The 26,850-nt window shown below is 43.7% G+C and overlaps 1 pseudogene; it reads right to left on the reverse strand.

Annotated features, from left to right (window-relative positions):
• LOC138775585 (protein DENND6B-like) lies at nucleotides 1–24,920 on the reverse strand (annotated as a pseudogene).
• Between the last annotated feature and the right edge of the window lie 1,930 nt (nucleotides 24,921–26,850).

Genomic DNA, 26,850 nt, shown 5'->3' on the forward strand with positions numbered 1-26,850 from the left:
TTTGAAGATCTTCAGGAGGGAGCCAATAACTTCATCAAGATGAAGTTTCAGTCTGTTCAGTGAAACAGGGCTGACAGGAAGATGTTGTCTATGGGCCCCGAACCTGAAAATAGAGACCATTAATACAAGTCACAGTTAATTTCTCATCAGATGTAATGTGTTAAAGATACTTTGAAGCAGGGATGGGGAACCTTAGTCCCTCCAGCTTGTTGCAAAACACAATTCCCATCATGCCTGCACAGCTAAAGCTTTGGAGTCCAGGCATGATGGAATTGTAGTTTTGCAACAGCTGGAGAGCCGAAAGTTCCCCTCCCTGCTTTAAAGTGACACTGTCACGCCCTTTCTGATGTGGACTTCTCTCTACACAGCTGTAAAGCGTAAATTCTGCAGTTTTCATACCTACTTTATAATATATTTCTTCGTCCTTGGTCCAGTGAAAATGCTTTTTATTGTTGGAGGATTGTGCCACCTGGGTGGGGCTTCACGGGGGATGTTCCAGTTTGCCCCGCCCACGGCGGCACTGTAGGCCCCACCCCCATGACATCATCGGAGTCTAATATGCAAAAGAACACTGCAGAGACACCATCACATGTCTCGACGTCAGTGAACTAGCCAGACCTTCCCTCCGGGAAGGAACAACCGAGCCAAAGGCGTTCCCCCAGTCAAGGAAACCACCTCAGCAAGGGTATCCATCCACAGACAGCTGTTTCGGGGTTTTTTGCCCCTCATCAGTGTGGAGTAGGTTTCTGGCTAGTGGGAGCAATGACTAGTAAGTTCATGCAAAAGGACGCTGGTTGACCTCCAGGGAGATCAACCAAAACACCGCAGGGAGACACCATCAACGTGTGTTAACGTGAGTGTATTCTAGAACATTGCCCCCTGGAAAATCAAATATGCAAAAGAACACTGCAGAGACACCATCACATGTCTCAACGTCAGTGAACTAGCCAGACCTTTCCTCCGGGAAGGAACAACCAAACCACTGAACACTGCAGTGTTCTTTTGCATATTTGTTTGCATATTTGTTCTTTTGCTTATTTGATTTCCCAGGGGGCAATGTTCTAGAATACACTGACATTGAGACACGTGATGGTGTCTCTGGGGTGTTTTTGTTGATCTCCCTGAGGTCAACCAGCGTCCTTTTGCATGCACTTACTAGTCATTGCTCCCACTAGCCAGAAACCTACTCCACACTGATAAGGGGCAAAAACCCCGAAACAGCTGTCTGTGGATGGATACCTTGCTTGGGTGGTTTCCTTGACTGGGCAACGCCTTTGGCTTAGTTGTTCCTTCCCGGAGTGAAGGTCTGGCTAGTTCACTGACGTCTAGACATGTGATGGTGTCTCTGCAGTGTTCTTTTGCATATTTGATTTCCCAGGGGGCAATGTTCTAGAATACACTGACGTTGAGACACGTGTTGGTGTCTCTGCGGTGTTTTTGGTTGATCTCCCTGAGGTCAACCAGCGTCCTTTTGCATGCACTTACTAGTCATTGCTCCCACTAGCCAGAAACCTACTCCATACTGATGAGGGGCAAAAACCCAGAAACTGCTGTCTGTGGATGGATACCTTGCTGAGGTGGTTTCCTTGACTGGGGAACGCCTTTGGCTTGGTTGTTCCTTCCCGGAGGAAAGGTCTGGCTAGTTCACTGACGTTGAGACATGTGATGGTGTCTCTGCAGTGTTCTTCTGCATATTTGATTTCCCAGGGGGCAATTTTCTAGAATACACTGACGTTGAGACAAGTGATGGTGTCTCTGCAGTGTTTTGGTTGATCTCCCTGAGGTCAACCAGCGTCCTTTATCATCGGAGTTAGGCCCCGTCCCCTTGGCAACCACTGGAATGGGCCGGCCTAGGCGGCGATGAGATCAGTAGGGGCGGGGACTACCAATGTTGATGGGCGAAGTGGGACAGCGGTTGTTAGGCTCCACCCAGGTGGCACAATCCACCGATGAATATAAAAAGCATTTTCACTGGACCAAACACCAAAAATCTATTATAAACTAAGGTATTAAAACTGTAGAATTTAGGCTTTACAGCTGTGTAGAGAAGTCCTCATACAGAGAGAGGGTGACAGTATCACTTAAGGCTATGTTCCCATACAGTATCTTGGTCAGATTTTGCAACAAAACCAAGAATGGATTAAAAACACAGGGGGAGATTTATCAAACATGGTGTAAAGTGAAACTGGCTCAGTTGCCCCTAGCAACCAATCAGATTCCACCTTTCATTTTCCAACATCTGTGAGGAATGAAAAGTGGAATCTGATTGTTTGCTAGGGGCAGTTTCACTTTACACCATGTTTGATAAATCTCCCCCACAGGCTAGTTACACACTGTTGAAATTGAGTGGATGGATGGCATTTAATGGCAAATATGTCTGTTTTTTTTAATACCAGCCATTATTGCCATTAAATGGTGTCCATCCATTCAATTTACCTATAAAATGTATGTTAAAAATTGTCTAAATAAAAAACAATGCCACCAAAATGTTATTATAATTTTTTTTTTCTTAACAAGCAAAGAAAAAAAAAAGCAACAGAATAACTAAAAGCGGTATTCCATACCCTACTTTGTCCACAAGAGAGGGATAAGTGTTCAATTGTGGGGTTCTGAACCTCTCACCCCCCCTCCCATGCTATACGTAGATCGTGACCCCGACCCTACCCGCTACATAGAACAGTGGATTGTCTATGAAGGTGATGGAGATACTAGAGACAATGCATGGAGCATGTGCTGACAAAATGCCCCATACAGCAGGGAGTTGGGCCCTCCACAACCAGACACTTATCCCCATCCACCTTCTAAAAAAATAAAAATAAGAGTTTTAAAGGGGACTACTGCGCATGGGGCGCTGAGGATGAAGGTACATGTAAAAGCTATGTTACCTTTAATTCTCAACGCTTCTCCTGTGCATTTTTTATGTAGTGCTTGCTCCGGTATAGCTGTTTGGAGCACTGCCCTGCCCGGCCCTGGAGCGTCAAGCCGTCCGTCCCTGGCCAGCTTACTTTTTCAGTGGGGTGGGGCAGTGCTTCATATGGCCTTACCGGACAGAGCACCACAATAAAACTACAAGGGAACAGTGCCGAGGATTAAGGTAAGAGACATGATTTCTTCCTCGGCGCCCTGTACACACTAGGGAGCTATCAGGTTAGATTTGTCTAACCTACTGATAGTTCCTACTTAAGGCTATGTTCACATTACGTGAACAACCGGCCGTTCCGTGACCCCATTAAGTACCGGCCGGATGATCTTTCCGGCTGTGGAGCTCTGATGCGTGCGCATCAGAGCTTGCCATTCACTGCATTCCGGCCGCAGAAAACTGACCTGTCAGTTTTTTCCGGCACCGCATGGGCTCCCGGCCGGAGCGTGTACGATGTGTGTACGCTCCGGCCAGGATCCCATTGCACATAGGTCCCACCTATGTCCCACCCCGTAAAACTACGGCGTAGTTCTGCAGCGAGAACTACGGCCGTAGTTTTACGCAGTGTGAACATAGCCTAAATGTAATAACATACCATAAAAAATGTGAATCTGCCTGTGACATACAAGATGAAAATTAGAAATGTGATTAAATGTTTGAGACATCTGTCGGTGATCCGTGACAGATTATTCAAATGGCAAAAGTCTGATCTGAACATAACCTAATGATAATTCTTGCTATTCAGAATACTGTGAAAAATGTGACATTAACCGAGTAATTGAATTTAGAAACAATACCAGTTTGTCTCTTAGTTTCAGTACTAGATCCACAATCTCCACCTCTGATTTGTTCTTTATCCATGCTGTTATATTCTGTGGAAAATGCACACAAAAAAAAAAAATACATCCGTTATATACATATCATGTCATATTTGTTTAGATCATCCAGGATTTCATTGTACAGTGGTACCTTGGTTTAGGAGTATATTAGATTGAGAGCGTCTTGCAAGAAGAGCTCACAGTTTTTAAAAATTGGAACTTGGTTTAAGAGCATTGCTTTGATTTAAGAGCTCCCTGTACTGGGTGGGAGGGGGAGTGGGGGAGGGGCATGATCTGCATAGTGGTGTCTACAGCACTCTACTCTGACCCATCCTTTCTATCCCTGCTATAATCTGCCTGCACTCACACTCCGCCATTCACACTGCTGTATTGAGAAGTTTCTGTCACTGTCCTCCTACACAGCTCTGTGATTCTCACTTCCTGATTGGTCCATGTTGAACACACCTCCTTCCCTATTGCTGTCATGTGACCACACAGACCTATGCTACTACATTATGGGGATCTGCAGCTCCATCCTGTATCCCTGATGCTGTTTTTTAAGGTACATTATACACCACATGCTAATTGCATCGGGGTGGTGGCGTCCCGGAAAAGTGCGATTGTCATTGACTCATAGGTAATATGTCTATCCTGTCCCAAACCTTTGCGGGGTAATAGAGATTGAAGGGCGAAATGTGGTCCAGCTATATCAGTGGGAAGTGATGTGAAGTATGTAATTATTTGCATATAGCACTTTATACATTGAGACTCCCAGGTAGCTTATATTTTTTTGCACTTGCACTTTATTCTATTTTGATATGGACCCTGTAATGATATGTGTGATATGATGCCCTAATTTTTGCAGCTTTTGAAAGGTGGGCAATAATATTGTATTTTGAACTTTTAAATACCCTCCGGGATTGCCACTATCTTTTTAATGCATGGTTTACCCTCTTTTTAATAAATTGTATTTTTAATGCTATAAAATAAAAGATTTATTTGCTACTGAAACTTAGTATTGTGTGGTTGTATTTGACCTATATTAAGAAAACCAACCAACCAAAAATTACATTGCATTACCAATTGCTTGGTAATATGTGATAAAGAAATACCCTTAAGGGTGGGTTCATACTGAGGAATTCTCGCGGATAATGTCCGGAATTTCCCTGTCTGTCCGCGCGCACGGCCGCCCGCCTTTCCGCCGGCTCCATACACACCATTCTATGGGCCGGCATATTCCGCTATCCGCCGAAAGAAGTGACATGTTACTTCTTTTGGCGGATAGCGGAATACGCAACCCGTAGAGTGGTGTCTATGGAGCCGTCGGAAAGGCGCGCGGACAGACAGCGGAATTCCGCGGATATTATCCGCGAGAATTCCTTAGTATGAACCCACCCTAATAGTAGTTTTCATGGATATGCAGGACAAAACTCTGTCCCTGTTACATGCAAAATCAAAGACTCAATAGCACTGAGATAAAATTAAATGTCACAAGAGAGAAGAAGGATGCGCGCTGATCCACCACTAATCCACAATACAGGTAAAGCGGTTCCATCAGCATCCAAGTAGGGAAAATCTTCACATCTTTATTAGAAATCCAAGTACATACATGCTGTATTCTGTCTTACCAGGGACTTTATGAGGTAAAGACCTTGCTAAGCTAAAATATGGCATGTATGTACTTGGATTTCTAAAAGAGATTTTTTCTACTTGGATACTGATGGAACTACTTTATATGTGCCTGTGACATGTCAAAGGTTCTTCTAAATGTTCTAAATGACAGTGCCCATTTAAATGTTGTAACAACACTCACTGCTTCACAGATGACTTTGAGATGTGCGGTTTCAAGTCTTTCTCTCATCTCTTTTTGCTTATGCCGATACCAGCCATCAAAATGGGGAGACTTTAAGAACCGTCTACAATAAGCATGGGATCAGAGACAGTCAAGCAGTTTAAACAAAACAGGATCCTACTAGAATATATTATTTGCAACAACGGCCGTGATTAATACAAAATTTAAGTTGTTCTGCAGTCAGAGGGAATCCCAGCAGGAGTGTATACATATAGTATAAGCACCGGCAGGGATCCCTAGCGGCCGCACAAAAAACTGACATGTCAGTTTTGTGCAGCCACTATTCATTGAATAGCGGCTGCACAAGCCTGACAGGTCACACAATGGAAAGTGCGGCTCCGGCCGCACTCTATTGTGTTCAATGGTGAATTGGGGTGCAGGCGCACACGGATGCGCCTGCATTTCAATTCAATAGAATTGAAGTTTATCAGGCCAGCACTGGCCGGGATAAACTTCACTGACACTGAACGCCCGGTGTTTTACGTAGAATGAACCCGGCCTCAATGTGGACAATTGTTCAGCTGACAGTTCTCTCTCCTGACTTCCCCAAACACAGGAATGTTCAGCACAACCAAGCATTTATGTGTTCTCTATGAGGAGACAGCTCTGGTGGTGGTTTATCTATCTGAATTTACATCACGCCCAACCCCTATCTCTATGGACATCATCTGTCTGTGTCAGTTTTTCCATACACTTTATACTAATGTATGAAGACTTTAATGCCCTATGAAGATTTAGATCTCCCTTGTTCTCTGCTGGTAACAATAACATCCCTTGTTGCATCTAAGAATCTTCCCGACTCACCTGTAGAGTCCAATCCAATCCCCCTTTATTGTTGAGGTATACTGTGGACCTGTATGTTCTAACATCTTCATTAGCTCTTCTTGCTGAAATGGCCGTACTTGTGGGGGATTCTGTGCATCCAGACAGAGATTTACAAATGTAGTCATAATTTCTCACCATGTTAGCACAATATGATATACTACATGAACATAAGAACTGAAATTCAGTAAGGATCACTGGTGGAAGAGCCCACACTACAAACTAGGGGACTGGGGAAGGTAAGCTATTGATGTTAAAAAGAAATTATTTTTCAGCTGTGGAATTTTAAAATGCAAGAGTGGTACATAAAGTAGTAAATGAAGGAGCAATTTCACAGTTTTCAGGGGCTGCTGCGTCCATGTTTGCATGGCTCTGCTCATTGTGTAGCAGCTCAGCTTACACTTATTTGAACATAAACAAAATGGATCGATTAAAATCTTTTTTTTTTTTTTTTTCAGAACATAAGTAGATGCTGCTGGCATACAGCAGCATCTATTCTTTGCATCCATTTTTACTTTTTAACATATTTGTTAAATGGACAGCAAAAACACAGTGTGACCCTCACCTAACAGACAGCAGCTTAACAGTTTGATTTTCAATGCATTGTTATAATAAAAAAAACACCCTAAAAAGTCCTCCTATTTATACAGCTGAAGGCTGGGTTCACACTACGTATATTTCAGTTAGTATTGTGGTCCTCATATTGCAACCAAAACCAGGAGTGGATTGAAAACACAGAAAGGATCTGTTCACACAATGTTGAAAATGAGTGGATGGCTGCCATTTAATGGCAAATATTTGCTGTTATTTTAAAACAACGGCTGTTGTACTGAAATAATGGCCGTTATTTACTGTTATATGGCGGCCATCCACTCATTTTCACCATTGTATCAACAGAGCCTTTCTGTGTTTTCAATCCACTCCTGGTTTTGGTTGCAATGTGAGGACCAACATACTGAGCAAAATACTGTGTGTGAACCCAGCATAGTGCATTAAGTAGAGAATAGTGCAGTGACTAACCTTCCAGGGTGTAATGGCGCTATGATGTGGCATTAGGCTTCCCATATAGCGTTCCTGAAACACACAGAGAAATGCTTTAGGGTGTGTTCACACAATGGGGGACATTTATCAAGATGCATCCTAGGCGTATGCCACAGAAGAGGGGCAGATTTGCCCATTTTCCGTGGCATATGCCAACCGTATCCTCTGGTCGCCTTATAGATGGGTACAGAGGGCTCAGCAAAGTGAGGAGAAAACATGACCTCCTCCTGCTCCTGATTTATCACGATTTACGATTTCACAGGTGTAAATCATGATAAAAATCTATATCTTCTCCTGAGCAGGTGTAGATTTGTCGCGCAATGCCTGCGCAAGGCACAGGGCTGGCCAGAGGCGTGGGCCTCTTAGTAAGTCCAGCTAGAAAAAAGGGGCAGGGATCTTGATAAAAGCCCCCCCCCTGAATGTTTTTTGAGGTGAAAATATGACTGTATGTTGATATTTATGGCATGATAATAACTATCATGATTATCAAAATACTGCCATATTTTTACATCAAAAAACATTGTTTGGACATACCCTTAGACTGCATAAGCTTAAAGGGGTATTCCAGGAAAAATCAATAATTTAGCAATGGAAAGGGTTAACCAAGGTTAACCCTTTCCTAATATACTTACCTGTCCATTTTTGGCCCCCAAGGAGATCTCCCGTCCGGTCACGTGATGGTCCAAGCTGTGACTCGCGGATCCTCTTCTTCCGGTTCGGTGACGTCACCACCCGGCCGGCGACTGACTCTTTCTTATTAGCAGCAGAGCACTGAACCCTGACTGACTTGTAGTGTGTAGCCAATCAGGGTTTAGTGCTCCTGCTGTACGAAGTTAGCCGGGTTCTGATCCCCCCGGCCCCCTCCTTCTCTATCATTACAGCGATCCCCCCGGCCCCCTCCCTGTGCTATAAGCCCGATCCTCCTGGCCTTCTCCTTCCTATGTAATCTGTCCTGATCAAAGATAGCTCACCCGCATCCCCAGTGTGCTGCGGCGCCGGCCCCCGTATCGGCACTTATTGTAAGCAGCTGTTCTCAGCTGACAGGCGCTGTGTGTGTGTGTGTGAGGCAGGAGAGAGTTCATGCTTGCGCTGTGTACGGAGCAAGCATGAACTCTCTCCTGCCTCACACACACACACACACAGCGCCTGTCAGCTGAGAACAGCTGCTTACAATAAGTGCAGATACGGGGGCCGGCGCCGCAGCACACTGGGGGATGCGGGTGAGCTATCTTTGATCAGGACAGATTACATAGGAAGGAGAAGGCAAGGAGGATCGGGCTTATAGCACAGGGAGGGGGCTGGGGGGATCGCTGTAATGATAGAGAAGGAGGGGGCCGGGGGGATCAGAACCCGGCTAACTTCGTACAGCAGGAGCACTAAACCCTGATTGGCTACACACTACAAGTCAGTCAGGGTTCAGTGCTCTGCTGCTAATAAGAAAGAGTCAGTCGCCGGCCGGGTGGTGACGTCACCGAACCGGAAGAAGAGGATCCGCGAGTCACAGCTTGGACCATCACGTGACCGGACGGGAGATCTCCTTGGGGGGCCAAAAACGGACAGGTAAGTATATTAGGAAAGGGTTAACCTTGGTTAACCCTTTCCATTGCTAAATTATTGATTTTCCCTGGAATACCCCTTTAAAACAGAATAGAAAATAAAGCTGATTCTTACCAGGGGGAGAATAAAGCTCTGGGTTAAATCAAACATATGTTTCTGCAGCAATGAGCTGAGTGCGGAAGAAGGGAGTTTTTTCTGCAGACCCTGTAAGGAGAAGTCCAGTAGTTTTAAATCAAATCTATCTATCTATATACAGTGTATAACTAATAGATTGATGAAAATGTGTTAATAGAGATATTTATGACTCCGGCTGCCATCCAAGAAAGTCACTAGCAACTAGAGGCACCACTTCTCCTTTCTTCCCACCACCAGTAGTATACTTGGTTGACAAAGGTCCAAGTGACCGAAACGCCCCAGGATTGGGTATACTAACACCGTATGAAAGGATTGTTAACTAACAAGTAATGTCTTGAAATATGGCTTTTAACTTTTAAATAAAAAGGTGGCGTAATAGGCATAAACTTTGGAGTCGAGTGCAGTTGTTATATACCATATATTTGACTACTATTTAACCTGCACCAACCTAACAGAGTGCATGGACATGCTAAACCTAAATCAAATAACTAATTGTTGATGATTGGTTTAAAAAGTTGTCGTTTGTAACTTTATGACAAGTAACTTTAAGGGGACGTTCACACTTACCGGATCCGCAGCGTATTTTCTGCTGCGGATCCGCAGCAGATTTCATTTAAATAACTGAACACAGCATCAAATCTGCTGCGGATCTGCTGCAGATCTGCTGCGGATCCTGTAGGTGTGAACGCACCCTAAAGTAACTTTTTGACAGAATTGTCTGTCTGGGAAAACATGGTCTCACATGTAATGTGCCTTTAGTCAATCTGCTACCTGCTGTTCTCTTTTCAGAGACCTGGTTACGGAAGAGGAAAAAATTATTGTTGAGTCTAATATTACCACTTGTTATTTGCAGCGTTTTAGGTGAAATATTAGTGCAGCTCCCTGTCATTCCTCTATTTCTTTGTAAAATTAGGCTCAGATATGACACATCCATTTTGCAACAGATCCTGACAGTTTCAAATGACTAAGGTTACAAACCCACTTGCCGGATCTTCAGCGAGTCTCCTTGCTGCGTTTTTGCAGGGAGACTCGCTGCAGATCCCGGCCCTATACTTTCAATAGCAGAGAAACTCGCAGCAGGGATGTACATCCCTGCTGCGATTTTGTCTGCAGCCCGCCCCATTAACCCCCCGGCCGCCGGACAGTATACATTACCCGGTCCCCGTTCCTGCTTGCTTCGGGGCTCCCGGTGTCTTCACGGCCCGCCCGGCCAATCAGTGCGCTGCGGCGGGCAGCGCACTGATTGGCCGGGCGGAACGTGCCGGGAGCCGCTGAAGCAAGCAGGAGCCGGGATCAGGTAATGTATATCCTGCCCGCCCCCCTGCAGCCCCGATCGCCCCCGGCCGCACGATCGCCCCCAGCCCCGCAGCCCCCGGCCGCACGATCGCCCCCAGCCCGCAGCCCCCGGCCGCACGCTAGCCCCCAGCCCTGCAGCCCCCGGCCGCACGATCGCCCCCAGCCCCCGGCCGCACGATCGCCCCCAGCCCCGCAGCCCCCCGGCCGCACGATCGCCCCCAGCCCCCGGCCGCACGATCGCCTGCAGCCCCGCAGCCCCCGGCCGCATGATCGCCCGCAGCCCCGCAGCCCCCGGCTGCACGATCGCTTGCTGGGGGCGATCGTGCGGTCGGGGGCTGCAGGGCTGCAGGCGATCGTGCGGCCGGGGGCTGCGGGGCGATCGTGCGGCCGGGGGCTGCGGGGCTGTGGGCGATCGTGCGGCCGGGGGCTGCGGGGCTGGGGGCGATCGTGCGGCCGGGGGCTGGGGGCGATCATGCGGCCGGGGGCTGCAGGGCTGGGGCGATCGTGCGGCCGGGGGCTGGGGGCAATCGTGCGGCCGGGGGCGATATACATTACCTGATCCCGGCTCCTGCTTGCTTCAGCGGCTCCCGGCACGTTCCGCCTGGCCAATCAGTGCGCTGCCCCGCCGCAGCGCACTGATTGGCCGGGCGGGCCGTGAAGACACCAGGAGCCCCGAAGCAAGCAGGAACAGGGACCGGGTAATGTATAATGTCCGGCGGCCGGGGGGTTAATGGGGCGGGCTGCAGACAAAATCGCAGCAGGAATGTACATCCCTGCTGCGAGTTTCTCTGCTATTGAAAGTATAGGGCCGGGATCTGCAGCGAGTCTCCCTGCAAAAAAGCAGCAAGGAGACTCGCTGCAGATCCGGCAAGTGGGTTTGTAACCTAATAGTGGATCCATAACATTTCTGTCTGGCTTGTGTTTTCTATTCTGGAAAGAATAGCATGCTTTAAAGGGTTATCCAGCACTACAAAAACATGGTCACTTTCCCCCTATTGTTTTCTCCAGTTTGGGTGGGGTTTTTGAAACTCAGTTCCATTGAAGTAAATGGAGCTTAATTGCAAACTGCACCTGAACTGGAGACAACAGTAGGGGGAAAAGTGGCCATGTTTTTGCAGCGCTGGATTACCCCTTTAAGATTGTGTCTATAAAATGACATTGAGTGCCCTCTAGAAAAAAAAATAGCATGTATGATGAGTTGTGCATCTTTTGAGAGTAGCCAAAAGGCCTAACATAATAAACGAAGGTAAAATTACCCTACATAATACTATACATTTCTATATCCCCCAGTGGTTACCTTTAATAACTGTTTAATAAGGACCTTGTCTTTGTGAAGAAATGGCTTATAGGAGGTGTACATCCCTACAGAGAATGAAAATAGACAAAAATAAATTTTAGTTTACTACAGATACAATATCAAACTCCCTACTCTCCAAGTGCTAATACACTGTTACTACATGCTAACACACTATGCCACTGTGTTGTGAGAAACAACTCTAATAAAGCACAATTGTGGGAATAACTGAAAACATAACCTTTATTATATTGATTAAAATACACTCTATTGTGAATCCATCATCATCACCAACTAAATATGCTGCTTATATCCAAGCTAGATATAGTACACCAATTGCAAATGATGTGAATCAGCTCAGGTATTGCCAACCGTATACAATTTATATCATACAATAAACCACTGTAATGCTTCAAACACTCTCAACGCATTTCTACCACAATTTGGTGGTGTCATCGGGGGAAATTATACAAGAAACACATGAAGCAGTAAGCATTTATTCTCAACCATAGTATTACATAGCAAGGGGGACAGTAGTTATAAATGCCAGGGGCATGTGAGGAAATAGAATGCACAGCCCAGTTGCTTATGTTATTGCCGCCAGGCGGCTACTCCACTGACTCCCCAGTCCACCAACAGAACCTCCATAGGAAGGCTGAATTGTGTCTCTGCACTGCCTCGTACTATTCATTATGCAATGGCAATGAGTACTTGGGTGGGTTCTGTGAGTAGGATGCTTTTATCAACGATTCTCCACTGCCCCCACTGCTATGTATACAAGGGGAGGTTTGTACTACCAGCGTACATGCTCCCAATTGAGCGCAAACATCGCTGTTATCCTTGATCTGTATATAGAGAACACATATTGGTGCTAAAGTGACATTATATGTTATGCGTGCATACATATTTGGCACTGCAATGCAGGGAAAACTAGTGGACTCGTTTTTGAGGTAAACATTAATCATTCAACAAACAGCCATAAAATATATCATGAAAAAAATCTAGAAAAATTATATTTTGTGTCAAATTTCTGACCACTTTTCCCATTAATACCCGCAAAGATGGCTGCCATTTTTAGGTAGTGGGAACATAGCCTAAGGGTGTACCATTCCAAAAGGGTAAACTTAATTTTGGTCACAAAGGCCCAAAACAGCTCTGGCCATGGAGTTGTTAAACATGGTTAGGTGCAACTCTATACATAACCCCTGGCTACTTATGCTGAATATTCAAGACCCTTTAAGTAGTTCTAATTTTTTAGACCGTGTTGCCCATCTGAACTAATTGCAGCTTTATCAGCATTTTGTATACCAGTTGGTAGTCCATTTTGTAGTACAGTTTGATTCATAACATAATTTACTTTGATCTCCTTACGAGACTATAGGTACAAGGTTAGAATAATAGTTTGAAGTATTCAATCTTACCCATTTTTGTGTCCAGTGTCTTTAACTTTGTTATCTTCTTTAACTTCACTTGTTTTGGCAAATCACCTACAGGTAAAAATAAATTCACACTGCATTTACTATTTTTATATGGTTTGGGTGAATTGTTTATTGCATTTATTTCTTACTGATGAAAACGCACAAAAAAATTGTGCTCAGCCCGGTTATCTGCTAGTCAGACGTGTAATATGAAGTTCCTGGGCCTCCTACTAACAATGGTGAAATAGATTCTGCACATTGTCAATGTTTGGGTCCAGAAAGCAGTAGGCATGCGATATTCCACAAGAAAGTTATGTAAAGCATCATACAGGACTGGTAATCCGGTAAGTTTTGTTCAAGAAACCATGTAGTTGCCTAAACAATCCTGAATTTAATATGTGACGACTAGTGTCTTATGATTGGAAATTCTTGATGTGATTCTTTTTGTAGAGAATACCTGGCATGTGTTTTTAACTCTCTTGTTCATTGGTATTGTTTATTAACATCAGAAAATGGGACATTATTCAGCACTGCACTCCGAGAATGCCACTTCAGAGGATGAAGTCTTTAGGCTCCTCTCTCTCCAACATCTGCACTAATCACCCTATTCCAGTCTCTCTCCCCTGTTGCTACTACCCAACTTACTAAAATATTCAACCTCTCTCTTTGATCTCTTTGATCCCTCTAGGATCTTTCCCTCATCCTTCAAACATTCTATTACAATCCCTGAAAAAAATCCCTGGACCCATCCTGTGCAGCTATCGGATAGGTCATTCCATCTGTCTCTTGGAATGCCTGGTCTACTCTCAACTAGTCTGCTTTCTATCTGATAATTATCTTCCCAACCCCTTAAAGGGGTACTCCGGCCAAACACTATAATCAACCTCTTAAAAAGGATGTACCACCTGGTACATCCTCTTTAACCTGAATCCACGGATCGATAGGCGCCGACACGGGGAAGCCGGTGCCACGGCCCGTTTTTCGGACCACTGCCCGGTTCCCGTGCACGGCGCCGTTCGATCCAGCGGTACCGGCCGGTGCTGAAGCACTGGAGGTCGGCCGGGCCGCCCCCAGTGGGGGGGAATTCCCTCCCCTGTATGATGCGGCTCCATTCATTCTAAGCGAGCCGCGTCATACAGGGGAGGGAATTCCCTCCCACTGGGGGCGGCCCGGCCGACCTCCAGTGCTTCAGCACCGGCCGGTACCACTGGACCGAACGGCGCCGTGCACGGGAACCGAGCGGAGGTCCGAAAAACGGACCGCGGCACCGGCTTCCCTGTGCCAGCGTCAATCAATCAGTTGGTTCAGGTTAAAGAGGATGTACCGGGAAGGCTTGTAAAAGGGGTGGGGCTTAACCTGTTAAGGACCAAGCCAATTTTCATTTTTTGCGGTTTTGTTTTCTCCTTGTGTTTAAAAGATCATAGCACTTATAGTTCCATGAGATCAGTACTTGATTACTATGGGCTGCTGGAACCCATAGTAATCAAATGCCAAGCCGGAATCAGTGTCATTGCGGCACAGAGCCCCGGCAACAAGCAACAAGCACGGATCACCCCTCCACGATTGCATTGTGCATTTAAGTGTCTAATTGGTCGCGTTTGGCAGTGCCCGGCAGTTCAGAGCGGGGTCTCGGCATGACCCCTATCTGAACTCCCCTAAGAGCACAATGATGTACGGGTATGTCATCGGTCCTTAAGGAGTTAAAAGGGCGGGGCTTGTTCATATGGAGCTACCTATGGCAGGAAAGCTATAGAGAGCATGAGTAAACCCCCACACAGCAGTTGCGGAGTTTGCAAGGGGCGGAGCTTGCTCAGAAAAGCTTCCGCGACAGCTGTATGGGAATTTGCTCATGATCCATATAGCTTCCTCACGCCCGCCCACACTACCCCCTGGGGCAGGACGCCCGCCCACATCCAGTAACTCCACGCTGTGACGTCACATCCCAAAATGGCATGAGACGTTTTAGAAAAAAGTGGGTAAGGACACCACACTTGAAATGCATGTACATTACAAAGTTGTATAACTTTAGGTTATGGTCGCAATACTTATAGTGTTTGTCTGGAGTACCCCTTTGACATTTGTTTTCTGCACTCTACATTTCACAGAAACTGTAACTGAGGTGTCAAATAACCTCCTGACAACTAAATCTCAAGGCAGCTATTTTATGATATTCTTCTTAGATCTTTCTGCAACATTTTGCACTGTAGATCACCAATTCCCCAGTTCTATTGGCCTCAAGGATTCTGCTCTCTCTTGTTTTTTTCCTACCTGACCACTCCTTTAGTGTATATTAGCTGGCTCTACTTTTTCTCCTCTTCCCCTTACCATTGGGGTTCATAAGAGATTAGGGCTGGGCGATAATGGCCTAAATCAATATCGCGGTTTATCGTACATGTAGCGGCGGTAACGATAAATTGAACAATAATTACGACACGCCCCTTTTAAAAGCCACACCCCTTTTGAAAACCCCATTTTCCGATGGTAATACAAACGTGGATTTATTCCATATAACAATGTGCAGCAAACTTCACAAGTAGTACACAACGTTTTGGCATCTCCTACACCATTTAAAAGTGCCACTTGAAAATGGTGTAGGAGATGCCAAAACGTTGTATATTACTTGTGAACTTTGCTGCACATTGTTATATGGAATAAATCCAAGTTTTCACGTTTGTATTACCATCAGAATATTTTTACTAGCTGACTTGATCCAAGGTCTGGGATTCATCTGCTGCCACCCACAGTTTGTTTATTGTGCTGCCTATATTTTTTGCTATATCTATCTATATACTGTGGGGTAGATTTCTCAAACATGGTGTAAAGTGAAACTGGCTCAGTTGCCCCTAGCAACCAATCAGATTCCACCTTTCATTTTTGAAAGAGACTGTGAGGGATGAAAAGTGCAATCTGATTGGTTGCTAGAGGCAGCTGAGCCAGTTTCACTTTACACCATGTTTGAGAAATCTACCCCAGTGTGTGTGTGTGTGTGTGTGTGTGTATATATATATATATATATATATATATATATATATATACACATACACACACATACAGATAGGAGATGGATAGATAGGAGATAGATCGATAGATAGATAGGAGATAGATCGATAGATAGATAGGAGATAGATCGATAGATAGATAGGAGATAGATAGATACAAAAAAAGAGAAAAAGCAGCACTGCTCAATTGGCGTTGGGTTGGTGCCAGCGGACCTAGGTCTTGACTCTTGACCGTTATTCAAATAGTAAGTAGATAGCCCACTGCACTCAAAGCGTTAACGGTGCAAAACGCAGATTTATAAAAAAAAACGATGTGCTGCACTATGTTTTTTTGAATAAATCTACAGTACATTACGCACCATTAACCCTTTGAGTGCCGTGGGCTATCTACTTACTAGATAGATAGATAGATAGATAGATAGATAGGAGATAGATAGTAGATAGATAGATAGATAGATAGATAGATAGATATCTCCTATCTATCTATCTATCTCCTATCTATCTATCTATCTATCTATCTATCTATCTATCTATCATTACATCTATCATTTATCTATCTCTCTAGCTCCTATACCTTTCTATCTAATATCTGCCCCCAGTCACCCCCCCCCCCTCTCCCGCACATACAGTTGGGGTCAGCTATAGGTCAGCACCTCCATGCTCCCCCGGCCTCTCTCTCCCGCACAGGAAGGAATCCTCTGCCCCCTGTCACTCAGTGCTGTAGCACATATATCTGCCGGCAGCGTCCCGGGCAGATCGTCACACACGGTTGCTTCACCACTGCCAAAAGATGAGGCGAGGAGGATTCCTGTGCGGGACAGAGTGCGGTGCCCGGTGGGGGGAGGATGTGCTGACCCATACCTGACCCCAGCAGCCACTTTATGTACGGGAGAGGGGAGGCAGGGCATGCTGTGCAGCTTCCAGAGCCGCCCGGAAGCAGCAACAGCACTGAGCACACAGCACGCCTGTGCGCAGCCTGTCACATCTCCAGTCTTCCTCCTCAGGAAGATTAACAGAGGGGAGCAGAGCATGCGGCCGCAGGGTGAGGAGGAGGAGGAGGGAGGGGAGAAATACCGCAGATACTGTCCTGACAGAGTTGAGGTCGGTTAACCGACGCCAGAGACGGTATCGGTATTTTGACGGTATACCGCCCAGCCCTATAAGAGATCACTCCTGGATCCTTTCCTGCTTTCTTTTCACACATGCCCTATTGGACAAAGTTGATTTGGCTTTCAGTATCATCTCAACATTGATGACACCCAGCGATTTACCTCTTCCAATTACATTGCTCCTGCACTCCTACAAAACACCAGTGATTGTCAGTCCACTGTTTCAAATATCACATCCTATCTAAATCTGAGCTTCTTGTATTTCATTTTTCTACTTACTCACCTACTGACATTTACATCTCTGTTTGTAGCACTACCATAACTCCTAAGCAGAATACCAGCTGTCTTGGGGTTACGCTAGACTAGGCCTCTTCTTTTAAACCTGTATTCAGTTAATTCAATGCTCTTTTCACCTGCACCTCAAAAACACCCGCATTTGCTTACGGTTAAAAACCACGAAAACTCATGCTGATGCTTTGATTTATTCTTGTGTTGAACACTGAACTCTTTACTAATTGGCCTCACCCCCCCCCCCATGTCAGCCATTGCACTGGTTACCCATCAAATTCAGAATACAGTACAAAATCCTCACCCACAAAGCTCTCCACACTGCCCCTCCCTGCATCTCCCTCATTTCTATCTACCTCCCCATTCTTTGTGTTCTTCTAAAAATCTAAAACTAAAATCCATCCATATTCTGAACTTCTCATTGCCACCTCCAAGACCTTTCTCATGCAGCACCTGTTCTCTTGAATGCAATACCCGTTCTCTTGAATGCAATACCCAAACACATAGGCCCAGATTTATCAATCTGTATGAGACAAGAAAAAAGTTACTTCTTTTCCTTTAGTAGTCCATCACAGCCCAGCTTTCATTTCTCAAACTGTTCTGGCAAAATGAAACCTGAGCTGTGATTGGTTGCTATGAGCAAGGCAGACACTTTTTGTCTCATGCAGATTGATCAATCTGGGCCTCAGACTCATTTCCATTACTTACAGTTTTAAGCATACCCTAAAGTCTCATCTTGTTAGGCAGGTTTATAACATTTCCTAAATGGCTTTCGTTACCATCCCCTCACCTTTCAGTCAGCAGTGTTCCCTTATGTTTAATGGACTTGCATCGCCACACAAATAAAATACTTTCTGCTTTTGTCCTAACCCCATTCATCATAGACTGTAAGCTTTTGGGAGCAGGGCCCTCATTACTCATGTTTCAGTAAGTAGGCTCTGTTCACACGGAGCAAAACTGGCGGAATTTGGTGGCGGAGAATCCCGCCAGCCTCCGTGTCATAATGGGAGTCTATGGGAGGCTTGCACGCCTCCTCTCTCCGCGCTGAAGAATGAACATGTTGGATGAGTCAAGTGACATGTTGTATATAGTGTATGATCATGATTGCAGTATTGTGATATATTGGCCATAATAGAGTGTTCGCAGAGTGGGGCAGTTTAACATTATATTGGATTTGGATCTTCATTTCTAACATCATGGAATAGATTGCGCACGAGATAGAGAATACTGACAGTGACAATGACAGTAACTTTCATGCATTCATTTTTTGGTATTGTTCCTGTTGCAGTGGGATATATTGTTAAAATTATGAAATCTAGCAGATGCGCAAGCGTTAACCATTAAATGTATAATATAACAAAATATACATATATATAAGTATTACCTATATATAAATAAATAACATAAGATAAGATACATAGTGATACTTGGTTGGTATGAATATAAAATGGTTAAAAATATGAAATGCATCAGGGAATACAAATGGGTGCGGTCATGTGACGGGTAGAAGGCTGTATATGAAAACAAGTATGGAACGCACTGTAAAACGCATATATTTCCAGTTGTTCAGTTGTTTAATTAGATGATGCAACATTTTATTTACTCATGCGCATTAGAGAGCATAGACGCTAACGGCGCCATTTTGATTTGTAATAGATTTTGAAACGCATAGTGGAACGCTGTTTAGTTGTTCAATCAGGTGATATATTGTCTTACTCGCACATGCGCACTGGAGGACACAGACGCTGATAGCGCCATTTTGATTATGGTTTATATGTAATAGATGTTGAAACGCACAGTGGAACGCATGAGCTCATTATTGGATAACACTTTTTGTTCTACTCATGCACACCACAGCACTTGGACGCCACTGGCGCCATGCGGACCGCCATGGTGCACGCTCCATGTCTTTTGGCCACTCAGGTATTTTTTGATGTATCATTATGTAAATTGTATCATGAATTCTATGTATAATGTTGGGTATAAAAAGGACACCGTAGCAACTAATCTCCACCCCTGACGAAGTCACTGTGTGTGACGACACGCGTTGGGTCTCCACCAGGTCATCAGTTCCCATGGGTGTAGGGTGATTAGACCATTGTTTTGTGCATACATCTCTGGCATTTTTAATTAGTACCTATATATTGTTCATTTGTTTCTTCTTTATTGCAAATTGAATTTATTGGGATTATATTGTATTTTGGATTGGTTTTTAAAGGACATGTATTTAATATTGATCATCACTTTTTTTCTCCTCCGATCTTGTTATTCAACAACATAATTTAATGCCAGTTTTTGTACAGTTTATTTTCACAGCAGGATTAGGGACATATGTTTGTACTTGATTTTGATCATGAGGACAAGATGATTAAATGAGGCCCTGGTGTAGTGGGAGGATCATTATATCCTCTCACTTCTGGTTTCCATATATACCTATGTGGTTTTTTAATTGTTTTTAATCATGTTTGTTATGGTGTTTTCATTTTTGTTGTTCTTTTTTTGAATCATGTAATAATAAAATTTGATTATACTTGATCTGGAGGTGTGCGCTCTGATAGTGTCTGGCTTTTTTCTTTGGTTTAGTCAGCGTGGAGAGAGGAGGCGCTCTAGCCTCCTATAGACTGTCATTATGACAAGGAGGCTGCCAGGAGGCTGCGGCGGAGAATTACGCCACGGAATTCCGCCTGTTTTGCTCCGTATGAACGGAGCCTTAGTGTGTGTAATGTGATTACATATTTATATACCCTCAAAATTGTAAACTGCTGCAGAATTTGTTCCATATTAAGTAAATAAAAATTATTTTTATTACGTAGAGATGCTATAAGAATAGGCATGCTGCGTCACCACTGCTCTTTTCTTACCTGACACTCGGGGTTCCCCAACACGAAGGATGTGAGGCCAATGCTGCAATGTCTTGATGAAGAAAGGATTTGTTACTCCAAGTAACAAGCTAGGGCTGCAGAGTGAAAAAGAACCATAACTATTCTAGAACTTTTCTTGAGAATAAAAATAGGAAAGTAGCATAAACATTTACTCACGGCGCTTGTGTTTTTGTTGTGTACTCTTTGAATTCACTGTCATGAATAGTGAAATATGGGCGGAAATCAGAGCAAAACTTTAAAGGAGAAATGCATCTGTAAATACACAATCCACAAACCAATCAGTTGTTGAATACAGTTTATGCATTTGTATTTTGTATTTCAGTTGTTTATGGGTTGTCTCACTCCGATAGAACCTTATAAATAGTCTTAATAAAGCATTGCTGCAGCATAATTGAACATTAGAAGCTGGGTCCTTACAACAGTGACTGCTATTTGCAATAAGGCATGGAAGATTTGGGGATTGTAAGGATATGTACACACAAAGGGGGAGATTTATCAAAGGGTGTAAATTTAGACTGGTGAAACTGGCCACAGCAACCAATCACAGCTCCTCTTTCCTTTCACCAGAGCTGAAAGCTGAGCAGTGATTGGTTGCTTGTGGCAGTTTGCACCAGTCTAAATTTTACACCCTTTGATAAATCTCCCCCAAAGTGTAAAAATTACGCTATGGAACTGTCACAAATCTGCAATGAAATCCACATATGTTACATGCAGAAATTACTGTGTATGTTGGTGTATATTTAGCAGTGGATTTCGTTTACTGCAATTAATGAAATATAGTGCATTTCCACAACCAGATGGGACATTCTGTAGACCATAAAGCAACCAAAGATTATCAATGCTACCAAAATGTAAAATTTCTAGACTACAACAACAAATCCCAGCATTGCTGGAAAGCATACACCTCCTCTAGAGGGGCTGATTCAATAGAATGCTCAGTTTATTTGTATTGATGAAGTGCATCTGTAAAAGCACCTTGTGCATTAAACTCCAACAATTAAGCTATTGTTTGTCACATGAATTGATATAAAAATAAGGAACTTATTACCCAGTCAAAGCTAGTACAATTTCAGATGAAACTAGTGGGCGAAGGAGCCATAATAACTAGTGGCTCTCCTAGCAGGACCAACTCCCACAACAACTGGAGGTTCATCAGAACAGACTGCAGGGCCCTAGGTAAACACAGAGAGGGCATACATACAGAAGTAATACAAATCCAAGATTAAACTCTAAATGTTAATGTGTTTTCCATTAGTCCCATTAGCAGTACATTAATGGGGTATTCCCACCCATGTGAACTCACAGGACAAGAGAAATGTTAATAAACAGAAAAAAGGAAAGTCCAGCGGATTATAAAAGCCGGCAGCCAACAGGGGGGAAATTGATTACAAGTACAGTGGTACCTTGGTTTAACAGTAACTTGGTTAAGTGCGTTTTGGTTTAAGAGCTCACATTTTTTCAAAATTGTGACTTGGTTTAAGAGCATTGCTTTGGTTTAAGAGCTCCCCGTGCTGGCTGGGAGCGCGAGTGGGGGAGGGGCATGGCCTGCATAGCGGGGTCTACAGCACTGTACTCTGAACCAGGAAGTCTCCCATCACCTTCCAAATCATAAGCAGATCCACTTCAGGCTGGGGCAATACATCAGGGGACAGGGACTGTGGGGGTAATCTCTTCATAGCTGTAACCCCTCTCTACCCTGGACAGAGAGTGCTGCATGTATGTGCCCACATCTGCCCTGCTCATTCCTTCATGCTCCCTGCAGTCTGTCAACCCTTGTGTTTCCCATCCTCTCCATTGCTGTACAGTAACTTATAATATCACATATTCTGCTGTTTCTGAATGTTTGTTTCATCAGTTTTTCATGTTATTCAGAATAATAAATCATTATTTTTGGTGGTGTGGAACCAATTGTCTTCATTTCTATGATTTCTTATGGGGAAATTTGCTTTGGTTTAAGAGGTGGATTGGATTACAAACACGGTCCCGGAACTAATTATGCTCGTAATCCAAGGCACCACTGTTCTAACTTACCTCTCCTTGTGCCCGTAGTGAAGGCAGACTAACCGCGGGACCCCCGTGGGCTTTGGGATCTCCAGAGCTGACACATCACAACCCGGCTGATGGACTGGCTGCTTAGAGATAAGTTAGTACTTGTTATTTTCCCCCCTGCCCCTGCCGGTTTTTATAATCGCCAGACTTCTTTAATCAAAGAGTCACTGTCTTTAAAAAATAACTTTTCATATGTTATCAGGCATGTCAAAAGTTAAAGATTGCAGTGGGTCTCACTGCTAAGACCCCCTCTGATCAGATTATATAGTATGGGGAGAAAGCGCAGCAGCAGCAGCACACTACACTCCTCAGCCATATCTCCGTAACAGCTAATTACAACAATGTAAGGGCATAATACACCAACAGATTTCTGACCACTTTATCTGATGGATTTTTTAAGGAATGGATTTGAAAGAGGAGAAAATCTCAATCTTTCCTTTATGACCTGTTCTCTGTTTATAGTCTGCTCCTGGCTTTGATTTCAAAGATCTGTCAGATAAAGTGGTCAGATATCTGTTGGTGTAATAGGCCCTCTAAGTCTATGAGACTACAGTGTCAGAAATAGTGAGCAGTCAGGAGTTAGGAAGCAATCTAAGCAGGACAATATCTGGTAGAAAGGCGTTAAACAGCTCAAAAAAGAACCCTCTATGCTCAAGTGACTGCTAGGAGTAGAGCAGTCTCTAGGAGCATGTAATTCTTATAGGAACCTTTCCAGAGGTTCTAGGACTGTGAACAAAACATTTCCGGACTAGATATAAGTGCCACTGTGTAAAGTGTCTGGTAAGACTTGGCCCGCAGACAAGAAATCACTCGTAAAATTTCACCCTCCTGGACCTGTAGAAACGTTATTACACAAATAATATCCAAGATATCATCAGAATTAGCGGAAAGATGTAAACTAGTGAGAATGACCAACAAATGGACATGGCATCCACAAATGCAGGGTGGAGTTTGACCCTGCAACACAAGGATAAGAAAATACTCACTGGCCAATAGGGTAGTTATCTTATTTATGTTCAATCAAAACTTCTCTTGTCTTGTGAGCTTACATGGGAGAAAACACCCAATAACTGCACTGCTGGGGGACCTAAGGGAACAACCTCTCACTTGAACAGATTAATAAGGGGTGTGTAAAGGCGATTATCGGCCGTATTGGCCGATTATCAGCCATTATGGACGTTTAATCGCTTTGTGAATTAAAAGGCAACGATCAGCTGACATGCACAAAGTTGGCTGATTGTTGTCTTTTAACATCTGTCAACATGTTGAAAGACGAAAGACAACAATCTGTGCAATAGGAGCGGCAGCAGACCGCTGCTATCTCCTATGGGCTGCCGGACGATCCCCGCGCCCCCCACGCATTACCCACTTGCTGTTGGCGTGTGTAATAGCGCGAGTAGGGAACAAGGAGCAAGCTTGCTCTCGGAGATGCCCGGTGTAATAGGGGCATAAAGATATATTAAGGGTTGTATTACTTATCTATCAATTACACCTTTACCTGAAAAGATCTAACTCATGAATGCTGGCGATGTGGCACGGAGGGTCAAGCCGATCCTGTGTATCAAAAAAATGAAAGTACATTCAGTGTATCTCAAATAGACATCATGCAATACATAGCTTTGTTTCAGTATAAACTTTCTCTATTTTGGGGAAAAGGTTTTTATCTAATGATGGAAGCAAATAGCTTTGTGTTAGAGAGCTGTTCCTAAATATATATTAATGGTAAATGTTTGCTAGGGCAGCATCTTAAATGATCCAACACAGTAGGTGGGACTAATATGTATTAAATGGTTTTATTAGGGTGCATTTACAGAGAGATTTATCTGACAAGGCGGGAGAAGGTGTGGCCTCCTCCTAGCCGGCGTAAATCATCGAGAAAATCTATGGCTGCTCCGGAGCAAGCATAGATTTTTGCACCTGTCTCAGGGAGCCAGATTACTAAGAGCCTTAGGGCCCTTTTACACAGAAAGATATCTGACAGATTATCTGCCAAAGATTGAAGCCAAAACCAGGAACAGACTATAAACAGAGACCAGGTCATAAAGGAAAGCCTGAGATTTCTCCTCTTTTCAAATCCAGTCCTGGCTTTGGCTTCAAATCTTTGGCAGATAATCTGTCAGATAATCTTTCTGTGTAAAAGGGCCCTTAGTAAATCCGTCTCAGTGCAGGTGGATGGGGATTTTCATTAGACCGCCCTAAGTCTATTTCTGAAGTTTTCCTAATCAGTGCTGCAAAAATCCAAGGATTCTTTACTTTATCTTACTAATGTATATGAATGTATTTATCAGGTGTAGTTGTGTATACATGCAGAATAGAAGATGGATGACAGTGATCACATGATGTGTTATGACCACATGTGCAATATGGGAAAATAACCAAGTGCCTTAAAAAAATGCTGTTACCATCTGTAGAACACTTTCATTTGTTGCCCTGGTGAGCTCACCCTATAAAAGATATAGTATCGGCTACCAATTAAAACATACATACTACATTACTCCTATGTGTGGATTGTATGTGAATATGTAATCCATACATTTTACTCAACATTTTTAGGACCCATTCTAATTTACTTATCGTCACTTTTTTTGTAAATTTTTTTTATTATAAAGTTTTGCAAAGACGTGTGTAAAGCATTGCCAAGTACACACAACATAGCATTAGGACAACTTGCAGAAAATAAAAAAAAACCTGGCTATGAAATGCGTGCTTTTTAAATCACAAATTCCCCATTTTTGCAATGTTATTTTCAGCCCCATAGCAAGTACAGATAAAGTGTTGCGCTGTTAAAAGCTGCATTGCAATACAGCACAAATTTGGTTTGCCATGAGGTTCCACACAAAAACAGATACACTATGTTATGGGCTTCCTTAGAGATACTGAGGATTACCATAACCGCTGATACTAATTACAACATGTGCCTGGCAAAACAGATGAGTTCTTTAGAGGGATGTCCTGGTTTCTCCTATCTTCTGATTCCTGTGATATCATGTCACACAGGAATTGCCTGTTCAGTCAGTAAATATTGTGGGACATTGTTGCAGCCACTGATTGGCTGAGCAGGCAGTTCCTGTGGAGATGTGACATCACAGGAACCGGGGCATAGAGAAGAGCAGAGAAGGATCCAGAGTGTGGAGGTTGCTGTCTTTCAATTTTTATTTTGCTCAGTCAACCTGCTTAGGTTCTGGTTACATAGCTTATGTAGCTTGCATAGCTTATGTATCACTCACCTGGGGTGATCAGTAATAACGTTACTTTCCATTATATCAGTCTGGCTTGGAATTTTGACCTAAAAAATTATAAAGAAAAAAGGCATGTGACTGCACTTTATCCACAGGATATGTCAATAATGTCTGAAAGATACAGCCAATTTGGACCTGCTATAATCTTGACACGGGGCTGTTTAACCCCATTGGCCTGGTTGTCATAGGCAGAAGTGGCCGGGCGAAAAAAAAGCAGTATAGTAAAAAAAAAAAAGGAAGCTGGATCTCCTGTTGTAACGCTGCTCACAAAAATCTCTGAGAAGCACATAAAATGAATGCACATAAAATAAATGCATGTTTAATTGTGTATAAAAACACAGAAAAACATTAAAACAATAAAACCCAATCTATAGGGGATAAAAAAGGTTTCAGATAATGTGTTTCAGGACCCAACATCCCTTTATATCTATAGAAGATTGGTATAGTAAATGTATTTTAGGTGGACTAAGTATTTAAAAAAGGGCGTTAAGACGACCGCTAGAGTGATGCAGTATAGTCTCAATGAAAAGGACGTGTATGTGCAATTATGCCTAAGGGACATAACTCATTAATAGAGTATTAAATTGGTATAGGTGATACAATGAGTGAAAGAGAGAGTGATCGGAACATCGCTAACTGTAGCATCCCGAAAGCGATGTTATAAAAAAGGGGTCACAAGACCAAGCGATCCCACAGGAAAAGAAAAGAGCAGAACTGGCTGTCCGTGCTGTATTCTCATGAATCAAGTATCTTCCTACAGTAGGTAGTCTCTCCTGAACAGGACACAGTATTCCAGAGTGGTCTCACTAGAGCTTTACACAGCGGGATCACAATTTCCCTCTTCCTACTGGATACCTTTAGCTATGCAGCAAGCATTCAGTTTGATTTCCCTACAGCCTGGTTGCATTGGTGACTCATTTGACTCATCAGTCAGAATCATACCCCTAAATCCTTCTCTTCTGAAGTCTCCGATAACACAGAACTGCCAATACCACGTTAGTAAAGCAAAACATACACATCTAGGAACACAATCCTATTGTATTTTTGCATTACTGAGAACAAGCAAAATTTACTTACCAACCTTGTCCTATCACTGAACTATACAGCGATTAAATCCAAGCTTCAATAAAT

The sequence above is a fragment of the Dendropsophus ebraccatus genome, unplaced genomic scaffold (assembly GCF_027789765.1).
Source record: "Dendropsophus ebraccatus isolate aDenEbr1 unplaced genomic scaffold, aDenEbr1.pat pat_scaffold_1801_ctg1, whole genome shotgun sequence".
NCBI lineage: Eukaryota > Metazoa > Chordata > Amphibia > Anura > Hylidae > Dendropsophus > Dendropsophus ebraccatus.